At 44.7% G+C, this 16742-nt stretch overlaps 1 protein-coding gene across 2 annotated transcripts in view; it reads left to right on the top strand.

The window, feature by feature from the left end:
• The window catches only part of LOC138285127 (carotenoid-cleaving dioxygenase, mitochondrial-like), a 374127-nt gene that overhangs the window by 318218 nt on the left and 39167 nt on the right, over positions 1-16742 (top strand). The gene's annotated exons all lie outside the window — the stretch shown is intronic.

Genomic DNA, 16742 nt, shown 5'->3' with positions numbered 1-16742 from the left:
TGTTCCGTCTCATAAGGGGGGTGGTGGGGAGATGTTTAGAACGTTTCGTGATAAGTAAGTGTAGCTTGGGTTAGTTAGGGACAGTTGTGGGTAATGAGTAGTCAGGGTAGATTTGGTAGGTAAGATTTTTCCTTCAGTTTCCTCATCTATGGTTAGCTTTTAATAAATATTTGGTTAACCCTTAATAGTATGTGTTGAATGGTACTTGATCGTAGGTTTGGATTCAGTGTACATCAATTTTGTACTATAACATCTTTGTCCTATGCTACAAACAAATCCCAACTGAACTGTACGATTGGCAGCTAGCCCAGAGCTACCTTGCAAAGTGTCTACCCTTTGTTGCAACCACCAATCACAGTTAATATGGATCCCAATGTGTTTCTGTTGATAAGTGTGTTTTCAAAGTCACTAACAGTGCTTCCAGACTTGATAATGGGGAAACAGTTTTAGGTCTGACTGCAGTGTGATGATCATGCACACCCTTATAAGATGAGTTCTCATTGGCAATCTTGTATTCTTGTCTTCATGACCCTCATACATCATTTGTGACACAGTTCGGCATGATTACCTATTTGTATGTTAACTCAGACACCTTCATTTGTGCAGTTTTTTTAGTATTTACTTAGATTAGTGTGGCATGTTTATTGTGTTATTTTTGCATGGTGAAAACATTTTGCGGCCACTATTTGATGACTTAGTTATCCCCTGAGGAAGCATTCTTCTGTCCTACACAGCATGGTGGTGTATGGTTTCTCACTTCATCAGATTTGTCCCTCAGGATGGGCAGAGTATGATGCAATCATGCGCACTGTGCAGAATTCTCTGACTACATATTATCAGGACGGTTGTATTGACAAGCTACGTAATTTGACAGTAGGCACATTTCAGTTATCTACTGCACAGTTGATATGTCACATTACCCAGAGACAGATTTGTTGTGTAAGTGCTATTTATTGAAAAGTGCTGTAGTGCTATCTGTACATTGTCCATGATTGTGAGTCCATTATAGTGATATCTTCCATTGTGATCCAACACAAGGGTTTACCAAAATGCTTTTGTCATGCTGGGGTTGCTGTTTCAGACAGTGCAGAGGGACAGACTTAGCCAATGAGTAGGAGAGAGACAATCACTGGTCTAGGTGACAAGATATACAGTGGTTTGCAGAACAGTGCTTGAGTACAGTTGTTGCAAGACTGGCAAGTTACAAAGCGCAGGACCTTGGTAATAGTTGCCCATGTGGCAGGGACTAGTGCTTCCGGGTACTTTTCCTTGTGAATGTGATCTGTTCCATGTCTTCTTCTTCTGATGTGTGTGTTGCCTGCTTTGTCCTTGTTGTTGTTGGTTGTGAAGAGGCAACACACACCTCAGTGTTAGAAGACCTGGAGTCAGACATCCTGGTCGCTGCTCCCTGTGAAGGTCTTAAGGGCAGTACTCCTGCAAGGAGGGCCTGCTGGTTCTTGAGAATAGCAGCTACATCACAATGGTAGGCAGCCAGGTCAGCCCTGAGGGGTTCAATGTTGCATTCGTGCACGCGTTGACAGGATTGCTGTTGTAGGTGTTGGGTCAACTGTATTACAGCTGTGCTGATTTCCTTCTGGGATTTCTGCAGTTCCTGCAAGATAGATGTTAGGGCTTGCATAGCTGCTGCCTGATCTGCAGATGACATCATGCACGAACGCACCCCCTCTAGGCTGGCTGCCATATTTTGCATCCCCACCCGCACCTCCTTGGCCAGCTCCCGCTGTACTCCCACTACAGTTCTCTCAAAGCTGGTGGCAGTGTCGTCTGAGTCCTCATCTGTATTGGAGCTGGCAGGTCTTACAATTGGGGTGGTGGGTGGTTCCTCTGCGATGGCTGCTTGTTCTGTGCGCCTCCTTATGACAGAAGGCGGAGTCTGGAGGGTTTCAAGGACCTTTTGGATAGTCTCCTGGGGAATGTTTATTGGCTCGTCATCCATGTCATCAGGGAAATCTGGGACAGGCATATCGGCAGGAGATCCATCTTCCTCTGCAATGAAACAGGGTACAATTAGTGTGTCTGTGTTGTGGCAATTTTGATGTGACGTGCCTGCCTTTTGATGAATTCACTTTGTGATCTTGTTTTGTGTTAATTTCTCCAGTCCTTCAGATGGGCATTGTTTCAGGCCTATGGCCCACCTGTGTATCACATGTATGTTCTTGAGTTATCAGACTTGTCAGCCCCATCGCCTCTAGGTGTTGATTTTAGCCAAATAGAGAATTGCCACCTTCTTTTCCTACTCGACCCTCCGTGTACATCCATTCTCATGGTGAGACCTTTCACTGGCTGTGGGTGTTCTGATGGCCCTGGCAGCACACTTAACAATCTGGACCTGCCCCAATCCCTGATCGTTCACATCCACTTAAATGTAATTGACATGTGGCATATCCTATGCATGGCAATGTTATGATCTAATATGGATGTTGACATTGTTAATGGGTCCTGCTGATGTTGGGTAATGTGTGTTACATTGGATTGCCCTGATAGTCGTATCAGTGTCCTATTTCATCCTCTGACTGTGCAGGTGTATTTCAGTGACCAGTTACATGTGTCCCCTCCTCAGTGCTGTTGTCTGAGCAGTATGACATTTTTGATGTTGCCTTGTTACCCAGGCACAGGATGGACCCTGACATATGCAGCATGGGTGTGTCCTTAGTGCTCCTATTGTTGTTTACTTTGGCTGATGTTTGTGACAACTATGGGCATTGACATTTGAGAGTACTAGGGCCTTTGTCTTGTTTCTGGGGATTGTTGCAGTTGTCATCCTCACCCCCTAATTTAGGTGTGTATGATCCATGGGGAGGTTACTGCCATTGGCTACTTGAGCTGCACACAGAGCAGAGGTGGTAGTGACAACTGTTGTCGCAGTTACATTGCAGTTGTCAGTTTGGCTAGAGGATTGCTAATAGGGCCCTAGTTAATGTAGGGGGTATGTTGGCTGACGAGTGCCAGGATGTCAGTTTGATGTAGTGGCCTTCCCTCGTGGCGTGGCTTTCCCTTTGCTCCATCGTTGGCATAACAGCATGCCCCCATGGGACTGTTGTTGGTGTAGTGTAATGGTGTGCCCCAGCTTCTGTCTGTGCAGGCCATGCCCCCACGCCGTGCCCCTTTACCCATGCCACTCCATGTATATGATGACTTACATGCATTTTGTGGTTGGTATCCCCCCCGCTTGAAGTTAACATTTGTGCATTTTAATTCCCCATGCAACTTACCCTGCATGTGCGTTGTCTCCTGGTAGTCTGCGCTGTCCTGTCTTGAATCCCTGTGACAATCTCCTCAGGGATGACGGCTGCGACCATCTCCTCCATGTGGTCCAGGGCCTCCTGGTGTGCTGGACTCCCACCTCCAGTCTGCAGTGCTGCCTTCCTGTTCCTGGCCATCTTTTCCTTGGTCCTGCGTTTGCAGTCATGCCAGCGTTTCTTGCACTCGATGACTGTTCTGCGTACTTCAGCCACACTGTTAATCTTGTCGACAATTTGTTGCCATATAGCCTCTCTCCTACTGATTGGCAACTTTGATGTGACAAACAGTTGGTGCTGGTGTTCCGTCACCTCTTTAACCAGAATTTCCTGCTCCTCTGCACTAAAGCGACACTTTCTTCTCTTCTTAAAAGTGTCCTGATTCTTGTGTGGGTCCTCCTGGCTGGTTCCTGTTCTGCTGTCATCTTCCTGGGGTCTGTAGTGGCATCTGGGATCCATTTTGGCTCTCCTCTGGTGAAATGGCTGTGTTCGCAAGGTTTTTTTAACGCTATTGCGTTAAAAAAACGGCGCATATCCGGTTTGCGGTGTCGTAAATCGACCCACAGTCATTTCCGCTGCGTTAACGTCGTTTTCCTTTACGATTTGACGCCGCAGTGTGCGGCAAAAATAATGACTCCCACCTGTTGTTTGCGCCGCCGTGTGTCAAAGTATAAATCTGACGCCCGCACGGCGCACCAAAATGGCGTTAGCCGGCGGTAATTTTTTTTACGCAAAGCTGCGCCGGCGCAGTTTTGTGTCAAAAAGTATAAATATGGGCCTGCATCTCCCATGTTGTTAAATAAAAATATATAAATAATAGAATAATAGCAGCATCACATTTCTTCGATCAGCCATCTAGGTGTTTGCACAGTTAAGCCAGACTGTGTCATATGAGGTAGTTGAGCTGTACCTGGGATGAAGCCCGAGGGTACAGGGTGTAATGTCTGATCTGGGCTTTCAAGTGGAGCAGATTATCTGGGGCTACAGGGAGCAATGATTGGCGAGGCATATGTCTTAAATGTGGCAAATCTCATCTGATGGATTTGACAAGACATTGCACCATTATCACGTGTCCCTTGCACTTCACAACTTTCAAAGGTTCAACATCAATCGGAGGATCTGTCTTTTGCATCAGTTTTTGCTTGATGAGAAGCAAATCACCATTGTCAAAGATGATCTTTTTAGTTTGGTGACTGATCAGCATATGTTTTCATCTGACTTTCCGAGCAGTGTCGATATCACAAACCTAGTCATAATTCAGAATCCGTTCAGGGGTCCACTGTGGTAATTTGGTTCTTATAGCTCTCCCATACATCAGGGTGGCAGGACTCTCCCAGTGGTAGAGGCAACAGAGGTGTGCTTTTCTGATGCTTTGCATTGACTCTAGATAGAAACTCCTTAAAGGTCTTGCTGTTGAATGTTAGACCATTGTAAGACTTGAGGTTGTCTGGTATGCCCCACACTTCAAATATGTCATCAAGCCTCTCAATGACATTGTTGTGGACTTTGATGACATGTCCTCCACCAGAGGAAAACAGGAATGTGCGTCAATGACAACTATGAGATGGTGTTCGTTTGCAAGGGACCCAAAGAAGTCTACAGCTATTCTTTTCCATGAATGTGCTGGAACATCAGACATGGTTAGCGGGTGCAGGTTGTCCTTAGGAGACAGGGAGATGCATAAATAACACTCCTTCAATTCCCTCTCAACCCTCTTGTCCATGTGAGGGAACCACTCTCGAATTCTCTGGGCTTTTTGGTGGCCACATTGTCCTTCATAAGCGAGTTCAATACCTGGTTGTCTCACTCTCGGGTATGACAATCTAAGAGCCTCTTGGTACAATGCCCTCTTTAGTGACAGACAGTTCATTTTGTACATTTCGATACCTTTGAAATTCAACATCGCCACTTAGAGGTCGAACACTGTCTCCATGATTTTGTTGAAATAATGTTTTTAAGCATGCCCCTATCAGCATATGTAGCGGCACCAATCTGCTTGGTGGACAGAGCCGCTGGCATGCAACCCTTGACAATGAAGTTGATGTATTCCTCAGCATTTTTCAATATTGTGCTATGCCGCTGTAGGGGTACTCGTGAGAAATAATCTGCATGCTTTTGGTTCTTGGGTGGCTTATGTACAATGGTATAGTCGTACTCTTGTAAACGCAACCCCTAACTTTCAACGTGAGGGGGCATCTTGGCCTTTGGATTTCCAAATATGGTGAGCAGCACTTGGAGGTCTGTGATGATCGTGAAATGCTTTCCATGTAGAAACACAAGAAAATGCTCATAGGCCCACACCACTCATAGGCCCACACCATAGCCAGGCTCTCTATTTCTGGATGAGAATAGGCACGTTTTGTTTCAAACAAGCTTCGACTGGCTTATGCAACAATGTGTCTGAGTGTAGGAAATTGGAGTATTATGCAGTGATAATGGTTAGGCATCACTGTGTACTGCTCCCACAATACCCCAGCGTTGGTCCTTCAGATTCACAATAATAAATCCTTAGTTCAGTCCTGGTAGTGTGGCAGTCAGTCTTTAATAGAGGGACATGTATTGAGCATTTCAGAGTACCAACATGGACGATAAGTAATAGACATGACTCAAAAGAAATCCAACACCATATATGAAAATATAGTAGATTTTTATATAATTTTAGACACCAAAGTAAATCAGTTACTAGTGCTGAAAAATGGCACTTGTGACACTTGGTCACTTGTTGGTCGAGTTTGTGGAAGCCCACTGGAGGTTAAGCTTGAGTGGGCTCTGGTACCAGGATTCACCAGGCAGAACAACTCCTCCTAGTCTCAGCATCTCTCGTGCAGAGATGTGTTTGGCTATCCTTGGTGCTGAACAGGAGTTGCGGTTGCTGGTTTTACCAATGAGACGGTGCGGGTGAGGAAACGTATGTAAAATGGAGTCATAGATGACATTGGTTGAATGTGTTGCGGTATGCCCTCAAGTTGCAGCTTTAAGTAAAGGTGGTGATGACCCGACTGGCCACCAACAAGCCTTGGCAGTTGTAAGGTGGAGGAGAAGCTATCTCCCATTCCGGGGACCAGTGGAAAACAGTAGCCAGCTATGACTTGGTAGGGAGTTGGACTACACTTCCCACAATGCACTGGACCACCTGTCTTTGGGTAATCCCTCGGATGGCCCGATAGCAAAGCACTTATTTGGTTCCAGTAAGTACTTTATACCTGCGGTGTGCAGGGGACTAGTGCCATTAGTCCAAGAGAGCCTGTCCTTGCCTTTGGCTCACAAAGGGTTCCTTCTTGCTGCGAGAAGTAGTCTTTGGTCCAGGACGAGTCGCAGTTGAACATTTCAAGGAGGTTGTCACAGGTTCAAGGTATCTCGCCTTATGTTAGTGCAAGTCCATGTTATGGTGGATGCGGATATTCAGTTGTCCTCTTGTTCCAGGTTGTTGCAGATGTGAGGTTCTGGTGCCAGGAGAGCCCATTAAATCCTACATTTAGTGATGTTAGGGGTGTGGGTGCAAATAGCCAATGGGTACTAGCACCTGGGGGTAGCCCACCCCTGAGGTGACCACATTTGATGAATTGTGGCTCCTTTTCTACCCAGAACCCTCTATTCTACCGCTTTCCAAGGTGGCAGAAGTCTTCCTCTGCTGTATACACCAAGCAGCCCACTCTAGTGGTGTGACTAGCCTTCTGGCGGTGTACTCCTCCTGACTAATTTTCCCACCTGCCCAGGCGCAAATGTGCCAGGGGCCGGGGGGATGGCTTTGTCCTCCACTGAGACAGGCTGCTTGCATATCAGAGGCGGTGTGTCCTTTGAAGCTGACCACCTTGATCCCAGGCCATTGTCCTGACTCCTGGGAGGGTTCGCACCTCTGCCCAGGAGGTCAGAAACCTGTCATGGCAGCTGTGAGCTGGCAGCCAGAGCATAGGGAAGTTGGTAACTAGGTGGTAGGGGGGCAACCTCTCAGGTTGCTTTGTGGTTTCATGCCACATCACCCCTCGACACACAATTTATGTCAGGGGTGAGAAGGCAAGATGCTTGATACCAAACAGACCCATTTCGGCAGTACCATAATGGAGCTAGCGACTTCGGGTTTGCCTGGATGCCAGCCCATATTATCCTTTGGATAGTCAGTCACTTATAGCCGTCTTTAACGGAAAAGACCATTATAGGGACATATAAGCTTGTACTTGTGTGTCCACACTCTTAATATAATGCACCCTGCCTCTTGTGCTCTAGAGACTTACCTTAAGGGTGTCATAAATATTAATGGTAATGCTGTGGCTGTGCCACACATGGTGAAGGCAAAGTTGAGTTTGAGCAGTTTGCATGGCTCCTGCAGTTTGAAGTGGCAGGCCTGGCGTCAGAAGTTTGCCTGGGTCACACAGGGTGGCACAATCAGTGCTACAGGCCCCGGTGACTCCTTTAACACCCATGTCCTGGGTATCACTGGTACTAGGGATTTATAAGGAGGTTAAAGTACTTGCCAATTGAGAATACCAATCCACAGTTACAAATTTAGGAACGAGCATTGACACTGGGGCCTGGTTAGCAGGTTCCAGTGCATTTTCAGAGTCTTTAATAACAGCATCTAGAGCAAAAAGTGCGGGATGACCATTCAAAAAGGGCACTTTTCTGCACTGGGCATTGGATGTCCATTATGCTGAGCAAGGATTTCTTCCAGCCCCACTGGGCTGACATCAACAGTAATCTCAGTGAGTAGGTTATGGCCAAAGTAGGCCATCTCAGTCAGTCAGTCAGTCAAAGATTCTTTTTCGGTCTCGAAAGACCATAAAAGCAAAAACATAAAATAACACATTTCTTAATAATTAATTGATTAATATAAAATCATTGCACACTCATTTATGTGTGCACGACCACAATTAACGTCCATGCTTGAGTACTCAGTTACTCAATAAGAATCTATGAAGTACAGTTTGTACGACATGATTGTTGGATGACGAATAAAGTACAATGCAGGCGGAAAAAGATATCTAAAGTACATATAAAAAATAACTTTTCCAAATCAACTCCCTTTCGTATATAAAATAGATAATACTTATCGTAAAATATTACTTTAAAATACAAACCACCATTTCTAGACCTGAGACAGCTTTCTGGCATATAGGTACACCCCGCAAATAAATTCTGGACTACAGACAATGCAGTCAATCACAAAGAAATGGTGACCCAGAAGTTCAGATTACTGTCTTATTCAGAGACTTTCTAACAGAGAATATAGAGCTCAAGAAATTTGCTAAAACACAACATATTTCAATAGACGGTAACATCTGAAGATATAGGTACGCCGGACGAGATTGACATATGTGGGAAGATTTTAGGATTGGAATTATGAAACATTTTCGTTGCCTGTCATACAATTTACAAAAAAAGACTACATGTATTGTGCTTTGTGTTGAAACAGTCACATGGACAGGCCCCTATTGTCGAACTCCAGTCATTCATGGTAGGAAAAGTTACCATGCGGTGAAACGTGTCTAGTCTTAACCGAGTAAGAACAAAACGATGTCTGAGTTTTATTACGTACATTAAGTAAGGCTGCATACCGTCCAAGATTGAAATAAGTTGATTGTTCATGACACTGTGTTTTTTCGCCTCTACTGTCCACCTCAAGTCTGCTAAGTGCTTGAGGGACAGAGACCTCAATTCTTTTCTACGTACTATCTCCAATAGTTCTAGATTTGCATAGTATTCTACATGACCCATATCTTCGAAAAAGTTCCTGATATACTTCAACTATGAAACTCTTAAAGAAAATCTCGAGACCATACAATCCCGGAAGACTGCCCGGTTAAGGCCTGTGTGTTCTGTGGTCCAAATCTTCTGCCATAACAGTATGGGCTGTATCATTATTTGGTCTGCTAAATAGGAGACCCCTAATTCTGCAAGACAGACAAATGAAGTGCCATTTGGTACCAATAAAAGGTGTCTCAGGAAATCATTTTCCACAGTTTGGAACGAGTTACAATTAGTATGCCCTCATACACCCGCCCCGTAAGTGGCAGTGGGGATACATTTGGCTTTGTATACTTTTAACATAATCTGTGGGGTAATCATCCCTAACCGCTTAGAGAGGTTCTTCAGAGCCGTGGTCATCTTAATGGTCTGTAATTTCCTAATTTTTACGTATCGAGCCAAGGAGCCTTCTTTGTCAAACATTATTCCTAAATAAGAAAATGTTGAAGTGGTGTACATTTTTCAGCTTTGCATAATAATGTCACAGGTCTTAAGTGACTTTCTACCGCATTTCAAAATGTACGTTTTAGAGAGGTTGATGTTGAGGCCCAGGTCTGACAAATATCTAACACTAGTTGTTAAAAGTCATTGAAGGGCTAGTGGAGTCCGGGCCATGAGGACAACATCATCTGCGTAAGGGAAGGCCGGAATTGGGTGGTGCCCAATTTGGGGAAGATCTTTACATTTACTTATTGATTCTGATTCCAACTCATTTATATATATTGAGAATAAAAAAGGTGCTAATATGCAACCTTGACGAACACCTCTGTATATACCAAAGGCTGTAGTACGTTCCCCTCCTACTCCATATCTCACCCTCGCCCTGCTTCCAGAGTACAGTTCCCATATGAACTGAATTATTGTCAGGTCTACCCCTAGGTCATTTAGAATTTTCCATAATTTGTCATGGACTACGCAGTCAAACACTGAAGACAGATCTATGAAGGCCAGTTATAAGTTACCTTCCCTGATCTTTGTATGTTTCCCAATTATAATACTTAACTTCAATCCCTGTTCGACCGTACCTATCCGTGTGCGAAATCCATATTGTAATTCAGATAGGATATTGCTTGTCTTCCCATTCTTGGAATCTGTTTAAAATTATTCTCCCAGCTATTTTAGCTAATGAGTCAAGAAAGTGAGATAGGTCTGTAACATGCTGGGTTAAGACGGTCGCCCTATTTAAATATGGGGACGATGATAGACTCCACCCATGATGGTATAGGCCCTAAGTTGCAACAAGCCCTCAGGACCTGGGTCAGCAAAGGGCCCCATAGATGTATGTTGGCCTTATATAAGTCCGCTGGGACACCGTCAGGGCCCAGGGCTTTTCTGGCTTTACTTACATTAATGGCCTCTACTACTTCCTCTAAACTAAACAGTGGTGTTATAGTCACATGGGTATTCTTTTGGGTGGAATCACCGGTTAAAGAATCGAATGAGTCTGACTCAGAAACAAGGCCATATATCTCAGAAAAGTGACCAATCCAATCCCCTTCCATTATAGCGATCTCCATTCTGAGGGTCTTGTCTGACACCTGGCATTGGGGAATTTATTATCTTCCAAAAAGGATAGAAAAGGATATCATTGTTTTTAAGGCTAGCTTTATGAAGGGAGTCCCAGGTTTTTTTCTCTCAAGCTACCTTTCCTTTTCTTAATAGCCACCTTATATTCCTGCCTCAGCATACAGACCTCATTCAGACGTCTTGTTTGAGTGCTTAAAGCCTTCTTTAGTCTTTTATGTGCTTTGGTATAATCAGAATCAAACCAGTCTTTTTTTCCCCGCTGCCCAGACTTTCCCCTTTTGTTGGCGAGAGCTCTTTTCACACCTCGATATATCAAGGAAAAAGCACTAATGCATTTTAGTGGGTCTATATTATCACTAAGACAGTCCACAAAGTCTGACGTATGATCACTAATAAGCTGCTTCAAAAGACCTTGTGGTTCTATTTGAGACCATTTCAATTAATACCCATTACGCGAGGCTAGTTCGATATCATTAACCAAATCAGAATTATCCTTTTGGGGCTGTATAGCAGCTGTTAATGAGATCCGTAAACTGCGGGAAATGGTCACTAATTGCTATATCATGAATTAAGTATTTAGAGAGGCAGTATGCAAAATGGGTGGACATTAATACATAATCTATCACTGTGTCAGCTCCCCTACCATTAAAAGTTAGCCTAAATTGCGGTTCATCAGAAAATATTTCATTTATAAAAGACAGATCGAATTTGTGTGCCAGTTTGTTCATGGCGTCACCTTGGTGATTATGTATAAAATGAGCCCGGGGCCCAATGTCTTCCTCTTGCAAGCCGCATATCTTTTCTGAAGGTTCCTTACAGAGATGTGAGTTAAAATCTCCGCCCCATAAAATAAGTCTTTCTCTCCTAGAATTTACGCAGTCTTTCTCTAGATCTTCTCCCAACTGAGCTAAAATAGTGGAAACCTCTCCCGTAGGTACATTGTTGTAAAAATTAACGACCACTAATTGGATTGTCTTCCCTAAATCGCACACAATGAAAAATTTCCTAGCTATCGTAACGGAAAGTTTCAATTCTATTAAGGACTCGGAGGCGAGGATTATGCCTTGCTTTCTTCACTTTAATGAATGAGCAGCCAAGTAATTGAAAACAACTACAAATCCCATGAACCATTGGGAAAATGAGTACAGATATAACCAATGAACTGTAGGAATTTTGTCCAATCAGCAGAGAATAGTCTATAATGTAGTCCTTTGTCTGTGTTCAGTCTTCCTCTTTCGAAGCGCGAGCAGTCAAGGAACCATCATGAAGCTTCTTGTTTTGTAGAATCCGATCCTATGAACAATAAAATAGGTTTGAGGACAAACATTCATTCTGAAACTAGGTAAATATCGTATAAAATAAAAGGATACACTTTTTTTTTTTTTTTTTTTTTTTTTTAAATGCAGCCTAAATAGAAACATGAAATCTCTATAGAAAAAGAAACATAAGCTACTTACTACATACGGGGTGGGTTCATTTAAACTTTGTAGTCTTATAAAGGTGATGAAGGGTGGGATAATCCTCGCCTCCGAGTCCTTAATAGAATTGAAACTTTCCGTTACGATAGCTAGGAAATTTTTCATTCTATGTCAGGACCGGAGGCGAGGATTATGCTAGTTTAAAGCTCATCGATAACCAGCTGTGCCATGTTCAGAACTGGTTTAAAATAAAACCTTTTGAAGGTGGACTCTGACGACCAGTCTGCTGAATTAATGATGTCTTCAAGACGAGCACCTAAGTGGAAGGCCTTAGAGGCCATGGCTCCACAAGCAGAATGCGCACCAAAAAGGGAAAGGTCAATGCCTGCTTCATGCATGACCCAACGAACCCAACGAGCAATAGTAGGGGAAGAAACAGCTCTATGAGGTTTACGTAATGAGATAAGGAGTTGATGTTCACCAGAAGGACGGAGTTCGGAGGACATGTCCTCGTATGCTTTAAGGCACTGAACTACACATAGTTTTGGAGCGTCAGGAAAAATCGGATAAGATATAATTCTAGTATTAGTTTTTGTGCGTCTACCTAATGTAAACGAGACTCCTGAAGGAGTAAAGGATCTGTGGGAGATGTCGAGAGCACGAACATCAGAGACTCTTCTACAAGAAATGAGACAAAGTAACATGGCTAGTTTAGCTGACAGCTCCTTCCTGGAAAGGTAGTGATTATGTTGCCAAGATAAGAAGAGGTTCAGAACTTGATTAACGTCCCAAAGGAAAGAGTATCGGGGTTCTGGAGGTAAAGATAGTCTTATACCTCGAAGAAGTCGACAGACCAATTTATGTTCGCCCACAGGGAGACCCTCAACAGTTACGTGTCCAGCTGAAATCGCAGAACGATAAGTATTAACAGAACGATAAGCCAGACCTTTGGAAGCCAGGTCAGCAAGGAAGTTCAGTATATGAACTATGTCTGTCTCCACGGGATTAAAACCCCTTCGCAAACACCAACGGGACCATCTTCCCCACGCAGATCTATAGCGTTTACAAGTGCTGGGGGCCCATGCTTTGGATAATAACTCTTCAGCCTGTCGCGAAAGTCCCGACACCGACCAGCGTCCCCGGAAATCCGCCACGCCATCAAGGCTAGAGAGCCCTCGAGGACCATCTGGTGAGGGGTACCATTCGGACTGAGAAGAAGCGAGGGAAACAGGGGGAGTCGGATTGGAAAATCCCAAGAAAGTTCCAGAAGAACCGGAAACCACACTTGAGACCTCCAAATTGGAGTTATGATCGCAATGGACGCCGATTGGCGCCGTACCTGTGCGGATGTTCGGGTAATCATCGCAAAAGGAGGAAAAGCGTAAGCTGTCTCCAGACTCCAATCTTGCAGAAATGCGTCCGTAGCTGTTGCCAAAGGATCTGGTCTCCAGCTGAAGAATCTGGGAACCTGGTGATCGAGTCTGGAAGCAAAAAGATCGATCGAGAACGGTCCCCAAAGTTGGGACAGAAAGGAAAAAACTTGTGGATGAAGTTTCCATAGACTGGAATCCCTGAGATGCCGAGAATGAAAGTCCGCAATCTGATTCTGGCTTCCCGGGAGATACTGTGCTGTCACAGAAACCTGATGATCCAGGCAATACTGCCAAAAACTGGACGCCAGATTGGAAAGTGTTTCGGAACGCGAGCCACCTAGATGATTGATATATCGGACCGCGGAAACATTGTCCATCTTCAAGAGGACGTTCGATTTGATAGAATCTTTTGTCCAGCATTTGACTGCAAATGAACCGGCTAGTAATTCGAGACAGTTTATATGTAAGTTCTGCTCTTGTAGTGACCACGTGCCTCCGGTAGAAAAATTGCCACACCGAGCACCCCAACCTACTCTGCTGGCGTCCGATTCTATAACCAAATCTGGAGCCGAACCGAAAATAGCTCTGCCGTTCCAGGCCTCCATATGCGAAAGCCACCAACGAATTTCTTCCACCGCTTCTTGTGAAAGAATCACCTTTTGAGAATACGATAGTCGTTTTCGAAGGTGAGTTGCCTTGAGCCTTTGAAGAGCTCGGTAATGCAGAGGGCCCGGAAAAATTGCCTGAATAGAGGAAGAGAGAAGCCCTATGAGGCGGGCAATCTGACGTAGAGAGACCTTGTGTTTGACCAAGGTACGACGAAGTTCGTGACGTATTTTCGTCATCTTGCGGGATGGGAGGCTTAAGGTCGCGGATACCGAATCGATGGTGAAACCCAGAAAAACCAGTTTTTGAGAAGGAATTAAAAGAGACTTGGCCTCGTTTATAATGAACCCTAGGGACTGCAACAAATTGACGGTAGTCTGAAGGTGCATTGAAAGTTGTTTGGGACACTGAGCCAGAAGTAAAATGTCATCTAGATAAACAATTAACCGAATTCCCTGAGCCCTGAGGTGTTCCACCACTGGTTTGAGAACCTTGGTGAAACACCACGGGGCTGAGGAAAGACCGAATGGAAGGGTAGTGAATTCGAAAGTTTGATCGCCCCAAAAAAACTGAAGGAAACGCCTGTGGGGTGGATAGACAGGAATAGTAAGGTATGCGTCTTTTAAGTCGAGACGAGCCATCCAGTCTAGGGGCCGCAAAACATCTCGAAGAAGATGAATTCCCTCCATTTTGAAGTGGCGGTAGACTAGCCACTCGTTGAACTCTTTTAGGTTGATGACTGGTCGTCGACCGCCATCTGTTTTGTCCACTAAAAAGATGTTGCTTATGAAGCCCCTCGGATGTAGGGATGTTGGACAAATGGCATGTTTTTGTAGTAGAGCTGAAATTTCGGTGTCTACTAAAAGGGAATCCTCCGAAGAGAACACTAGGGGTTTTGGAAGTGAACCTTGCATGGGAGTTCCCACGAACTCTATATGAAAACCTTGAATTGTTTGAAGGACCCACGCATCTTGTGTAATTTGATTCCATACGTGGATAAAACTCGCCAAACGACCCCCTACTTTTAGAAGGGAAGAAGGGAGAACACTTACCATAAGAGGTTGTTGAAGATCCTCTGCCACCACGATGCCTGAAACGTCTGGCTCTTGTCGGGTAGAAGTTGGCAAATCGGTTCTGATCTTGAAACTGATTCTGCCTGGAGCCTTGCCCCTGAAGGAGTTGGTTGATTGTGGGCGGCCGGACGAGCGGCCCCTTCCTCGGCCGGCCCCATGGAAAAAACGGGTGGGAAAAACCTTTTTCATTGAGGAATGTGCCCTGTCCAAGGACGTGAAAGTGTTTACAAACTTTCCTAATTCTTTTATAAAAGGCTCCCCGAACAAACCTCCTTGCGCTACTGGGCCTGCCTCAGAATCAGCCAGATCCCCCAGTTTCGGGTCCACTTTAATTAACAAAGAACGTCTACGTTCGGTGGAAAGGGCGCAGTTAGCATTTCCCAAAAAAATGATAGCGCGTTGTGCCCATCCTGAAAGAACCTCAGGAGAAATTACAGCTTCTGAAGATTTTGCATCTTCCGCTATGTCCAAAATCTTTGTCAAGGGTCCCAGGACGTCCAAAAGCTTGTCCTGACATGCTCTCCAAGAACGATCAATCCCTTTTTTGGGATCCTTTACAAATTTCTGCAGAAAAGTAGACATTTTGGGATCCAGATCTGGAGTGACGGCTACCTTATCCGCCAAGGATGGCCGCGGACACTCAGCCCGGAGGCAATTACGAGAATCCTTCTCCAGTGGCTTTCTTATACGTGCTGCCACATAAGCTGCCACTTTGTCAGATGGCGCCCATTCAGATGACCTAGGATGGATAATATCATCAGGATCTAACATATCTGAAATCTGGGGAGCAGATTGCGATCCAGAAGGAAGCCAAGATCTGGATGGACTAGCATCCGCTTCTTGATCCCCCGACGAATCACTGTGAGAGAGGATTGGTGACCGGGGCCTTGAGGAGATTAGAGGAATAGAAGAACCCGAAGGAGTACTCATAGAGTTCTTGACCCTATCAAAAAGGTCAACATCAAAACCTGATTCACGAGGACGTTTAACTGGAGGTGCGTCCACCAAAATATCATTGGATGCCGTGGAGGTGGAAGGAATCACAGGAGGGGATGAGAATTTTGCGCATTCGCGCGCTATTTGTTGCGAGAGTCTGTCCTCAAGGGGACCTATTGCTTCCGAGACGGCCCTATAAATGGACGCGTCCACCGCATCCAAAAATTCCTCCTCTTCATTAGGATCCATATCCATGATAAAGAATATCGTTAGAAGTTTCTTCTTACTTCCCTTTTTTTTTAATTTTTTTTTTATGTATATATAGAGATATATATATATTATATACAACTGGGCGTCAGTTGAAAATAGAAAAGAGTGTAAACACTCACTTGGAAATGGCTAACGCCAGGGACAAACTCACCCCAGTGCACTTTGAGTAATAAAGGGGTTTCAAAGCAACCTTTGTTGCTTGCCTGGGAGAAAAGTCCCAGAAAGGCAAATGTAATAATGAAAGAATTAAAAGAAATCACCAAACTCTACAGACCCCTGAGAAAAAACGGGGCGTCCAAGCCTTTCTTTTTTTTTTTTTTTTTTTAATGGGAAATACAGACCCAGCACAGGGCGTCACTCTCCAGGCAGGAATAATGCTTTTAAATGGCACAAAACAACGAACTTGCAAGCGAGCGCGTCGATGAAATAGCCTCCGACGCGCTCTGAGGAGAAGACGGGCGTTTGACAGCGCGCGTCGTCGTTCGTTGTTGTGTCGTTATGGTTACCTTCCCGGCAAGCGCCCTCTAACGGTTGCCG

This window comes from Pleurodeles waltl, chromosome 3_1 (assembly GCF_031143425.1).
Source record: "Pleurodeles waltl isolate 20211129_DDA chromosome 3_1, aPleWal1.hap1.20221129, whole genome shotgun sequence".
Classification (NCBI taxonomy): Eukaryota; Metazoa; Chordata; class Amphibia; order Caudata; family Salamandridae; genus Pleurodeles; species Pleurodeles waltl.
Note: the sequence above shows the minus strand (reverse complement) of the source record. Positions and strands in the feature narration are given on the sequence as shown.